Source organism: Rhinolophus sinicus, linkage group LG05 (genome assembly GCF_036562045.2).
Source record: "Rhinolophus sinicus isolate RSC01 linkage group LG05, ASM3656204v1, whole genome shotgun sequence".
Lineage (NCBI taxonomy): Eukaryota > Metazoa > Chordata > Mammalia > Chiroptera > Rhinolophidae > Rhinolophus > Rhinolophus sinicus.
The window spans coordinates 78,422,007-78,427,355 of record NC_133755.1 but is presented as its reverse complement, the minus strand read 5'-3'; the positions used below and the strand labels follow the sequence as shown (position 1 = coordinate 78,427,355).

The 5,349-nt window shown below is 40.3% G+C and overlaps 1 non-coding gene across 1 annotated transcript; it reads right to left on the bottom strand.

Annotated features, from left to right (window-relative positions):
- Positions 1–1,123: 1,123 nt before the first annotated feature.
- On the bottom strand, positions 1,124–1,197 carry TRNAL-CAG (transfer RNA leucine (anticodon CAG)). Its single transcript has one exon. It is a non-coding gene; the product is annotated as a tRNA-Leu (tRNA).
- Between the last annotated feature and the right edge of the window lie 4,152 nt (positions 1,198–5,349).

The following is a 5,349-nucleotide window of genomic DNA, read 5'->3' as shown; positions in this document are numbered from 1 at the left end:
TGTACAGTGGCTAGAAAAATGAAACACAAACATGTTTTCAATCCAACCTGCATGAGCAATGTGAAGAGTTGATAACTGGATGTGAAGCTAATGGAGATAAATCCCTTACTTACCTTCTCCAGGTTACATAGCTAGCAAGTGGTAGAACTAGGACTAGAGGACTAACTGGATCACATATTGGACTAGAGTACAAGGTTGGTTTCAGGGACAGAGAAGTTTAGAGGCAGAGAGGGAACCTCTGAGACTGGGAAAGATTAAGTGTGGCTGGGCCTGGAAAATCAGAGTTCCAAATGTAGTTATTGTTTTTAAATTACACACCACAGAAATGGGATTTAAGTCAGTCAGTCAGTCAGTCAGTCAGTCCATCCAGCTAGTTAGTCAGACCATCAGTTCAACCACCACAGTCTAGTGTTATGTGAAATCAGAAGACTTTCGGATAACTGTGTAAAAATATATTTGTAAAAATATATGTGTAGGACATTCACTGTAGTTATAAATAAAGGAGACCACCCAAATATCACTAGGGGAGTAATTGCATACATAATACTATGAAGTAGTATTAAAAATGATGAGTTTAAGCTTATTTTGTGAAACTGGCAAGATAGCCATGATATTACATACATAAAACAGCACATAACAGGGTACTTTTAATAGAAATGAAATATGTTTTCATTTTTAAAAGATACAATGAGCACAAAAATAAAATAAAGGTCATCTATATTTGAAAAGAAGAAGTAATACTATCTCATGTGCAGGTGATATGATCTTATGCATAGAAATTCAAAGGAACACACTAAAAAAATGACTGGAATAAATGAATTCAGAAAATTGGCAGGATACAAGACAAACCTCCAAAAATCTATTGTATTTCTATATAGTACCAATAAATAAACCAGAAATGATATTAAGAAAACAATTCAATTTATTGTTTTGTATTTAAAAGAATTAAATAGGAACATTATTGAGAGTCCAAAAATAACCCTCACGTTTATGATCAATTGATTTTTTTTTTTAAAGGTAAAGACTGCCAGACTAGATTTTGTTTTTAAGTGTGTTTTCCAGGACCCATCAGTTCCAAGTCATGTAGTTGTTTCAATCTAGTTGTGGAGGGTGCAGCTCACACTGACCCATGTGGGGATTGAACCCGCAACCTTGGTGTTCTGAGCACCACGCTCTAATCAACTGAGCTAACTGGCCACTCCTGATCAATTGATTTTTGAAGAGGGTGCTAAGACAATTCAATGGGGGAAATAATAGTCTTTTCATTAAATGCTGCTAGGACAACTGGATATCCATGTGCAAAGAAATGAAGTCAGACCCTTACTTCACACTACACATAAAAATCAATTCAAAATGGATCAAAAGACCTAAATGTAAGAGCTAACACTATAAAAATCCTAGAAGAATGCATAGGTACAAATCTTTATGACTTTGGATTAGGTATTGGTTTCTTAAATCTGACAGTAAAAGTACAAGCAAAAAAATTAAAAAATGAAATTGGATTTTATCAAAATTAAAAACCTTTGTGCTTCTAAGGACACCATCAAGAAAGCAAAAAAGGCAACCTACAGAATGGAAAAATTTTTTTGCAAATCATGCATCTGGTAAGGGAGGGACTAGTAGCTAGAATATACGAGTATAAAGAATGGTTGTAACTCAATAATAAGAAGACAACCCAATTAAAAATGGTCAAAGGATCTTAATTTAAAGTTCTCTAAAAAAAACATACGAAAGTCCAATAATCATATAAAAAAGATGTTCAATATCATTATCCACCAGGGAAATGCAAATCAACCCTACAATAAGACACTACTCCCCACTCACTAGAATTTCTAATAAAAAAGATCAGTGTTGGTGGAATGTGGAGAAATTGGAACCCTTATACACTGTTGGTGGGAATGTAAAATAGTGCAGCCCCTTTGGAAAACAGGCTGGCAGTTGTTCAAACGGTTAAATATTGAGTTACCATATGACCCAGCAATTCCACTTCTAAGTGTATAACTAAGGGAAATGAAAACATAAGTCCACACAAAAACTTGTACACAAATGTTTATAGCAGCACTATTCATAATAGCCCCAAATGGAAACAACCCAAACGTTCATCAAATAATAAATGAATACACAAAGTGTGGTCTATTATACAATGGGATATTAGTCAGCAAAAAAGGAAAGAAATTAAGCTCTTATGCTACAACATGGATGAACCTTGATTATAATAAGTGAAAAAAGCCAGTACATAAGGCCTCTATATCGTATGATTTAATTTACATAAAATATCCAGAATAGGAAAGTCTGTAGAGATGGAACATAGGTTGGTGGCTGCTTGGGACTGAGGATCTTGGGGGAAATGGAGAGTGACTGTAATGGGTATGAAGTGTTCTAGAGGTGACCGTGGTAATGGTGGATAGTACCGAACCCTATTAGTTGAGAAGCTTTATGGCTTCTCTTTGGGATATCTGAATTGCCAGCATCTCCATTCTTGTGCTTTGAGGCCATGATTAAGTAAAATAAGGGTGTCTTGAACACAAGCACAGCGATACTATGACAATTGATCTGATAACTCAGACGGCTACTAAGGGCAGGTAGTGTCTACACTGCGGAGACGCTGGACAAAGGGATGAGTCACATCCAGGGCAGGAAGGAGTGAGGTGGCCTGAGATTTCATCACATTACTCAGAACGACATTCAATTTAAAATTTATAAATTGCTTTATTTCTGGAACTTTCCATTTAACATTTTCAGATTGAGTTGACTGCAGGTAACTGAAACCATGGAAAGTGACACCACGGATAAGGGGTGTGGGGGGGACTACTGTAACCAGCTGAATTACAAGCGATAACCCCCGTCTCAGAACCTCTGCGTAGCTGAAGGCATTTGGGCCACTTTGTAATGATCCTCCCATGGGAACCCTCCAGGGCCTCCCTCCTTTCTTATGATCCTTTCTTCAACTTGACCTGTTAGTCCTACTGTTAAACACTCGCCACCAGTTCTTGGAGAATGTCTCTTGGCTCTTCCACGATTAATCACTAACCTGTAATGTCCTTTCATTGCCAAGCTGAAAGGGCCTGAATCTGAAAGAAGCCTGAAGGGGACAAGCTCATTTGCTACATCCCTCTCCTTAGGGAACCAAGAGGGGATAACACACTTCAAAAACTTGGAAGAACAACTGTTGGGGTGTGCTATGTGATCCCAGAAATTTGGAGAAAGGAGGTCTCCGGATAGTGTGTGCATGTGTATAGTGTATATGAGATACAAAACTTGGGCAGGACTACATTCCCTGTGGAGAAGAAGCTGAAAGCTTAGAGTTGAGAATTCCCAAAGAAGGGTCCAGAAACATCCTGACAAGAACAGGAAAATGCAAAGAGACAAATGCTAGCCGCTGGCATGGAGGGTAGAAATAGTTTGGGGACATTTTTAAAGTTTCTATAATTTATTCTTCAAAAGTCATTGATAATGCATCAACCATAAATTAAATACAAAAACATTTTTTAATTGTCTCTAGACACAGTAATAGACTATGACAACATAGTGCTCAAAGAGACTTTGGCCCAGTCAAGGAAACCCATCCTTTAGCAGAAATTGGGACCGCGGCTACAGAGAGGCCGGAAGCAGCCTGCACTGGAGCACACAGACCCTCACGGCTCCCACTGGAGTTGCCAGTGTGTCCTCAGAGGTGAAGGGCATGCCCTCACCCCATTTGCCCCTTCACTGAACAACCACTGGCTACTTCTGGGCTCCCCTACCTTGCCTCTGTTTTCCAGCTGGCTGGAGTCACTGACAACTGTGCCCTGTACGTGCTACTTTGCAGAGCTCAGTATCAAAAACATGTGGAGATGAGAGGGGGTCCGTTGCTCCTGGATGGGCTTCATCCAGCAGTGCCAGGCAGAAGGACCATGCTGACCAGACTGGGCTGCTGATCTGCTGGGTCTTAAATAAGCACGGATCCACAGTGGGGTCGAAACGGAATCTCCTTATCACTAAAAGAGAAAACAGACTTCAGGGTCAGATAACTCAGCAAACACACCCCTGGGGAATGTCACATATAGCATCACCTCTGCAGACACTTCACACCTGGCTCTGCTCAGAGGAATCCTTATGGATTGGGTGGCTGTGCAGGGACCTTTGTGAGCCCGCTAGTACACAAAGCCAGATGATGTGGCAGTTCACGGCCAACCCTGAGATAATGGTTTGGATTATGGAAAATCTATTTCAAAGCACGCTTAAAAGTCTGGCCCGATGAGGCTCTTAATTATGATCAGTTCCCAAACGTCAGCAGTTGTACATAGAAATCTCAATATTACATTTGACTTTATAAGCTGGATGTAATATGCTCACTGCTAAGACTTGCCACAAATGCAGCAATGATATACAATCGATGGCACATTAAGGCAGACCTCTGAGCAATCTTGAGAGAATCCCAGGAAGATACTGCTTTGATGTACCAGGTAGGCTGACATTCAGGAACCAATGTCAAGGGCAGTTCAAGGGAGGCCCAGTGGTGATCCATCTGTTCCCCTCAGTTGAAGATGATGAGTCTTCCTGTGTAGAAACTAGAGAGCATCACCTAATCCCTAACCCACAACAGCCATCGAGCACCACCCGTACTGTGGGTGACACTGACATCTGTGCCACGATTGGTGGCAGCAGCCCCACAGGACAAGTACAGTTGCACAAAGTATGGACCTGCATAGAAGGAACATAGTGCTTCCTAACAGAACTCACAACCTGGCCCAGCATGCAGTCTGCCTTTTCATGAGAAATATAATCTAGTTACTAATCCACAATCCTGACATATATTCAGCCATGTCAAACCCTGGAAGGAAACGGAGGCTTTGTTACAGATTTAGCAGTGTTTACAGATATTAGCCGCAAAAACTCAGACTTATGTCAGGGTTCCCTTGTGGCCTGGAGGGACTGGCGACCAGGAAGCATTGGAGCTCTGCAGAGAGTGGTGTGGTCATCTGTCCCTCTAGTGGAAACAGAAGTCCCAGATCAGGCATCAGAGAACTGATTTCTTCAACACATACTGCAGGCTCCTGGAAAAAATTCTCTGCAGCTACAAATTCTAGAAGCTAGTTTTCAGCAACAAATGGATCTGTTTACTACAATGGCATTTTTGAACCATAAAGCAAACTTACACTATCTAATAACAATGTAGGTGGGTCAGTGAAATCTTTGGAAGTTATTGAATGCCTGGCACCACAGCAAAGTTTCTGTTTTTAAAAAACAAAGTTTTTTCATTTTTATAATGTTTTACAAATATCTGAAGTAATGTATTATTACTCTGGGCTTTGTGTTCTGTCCTGTTATATCCTACACAGTGATCTAAAGACAGAGAATAATTTATAT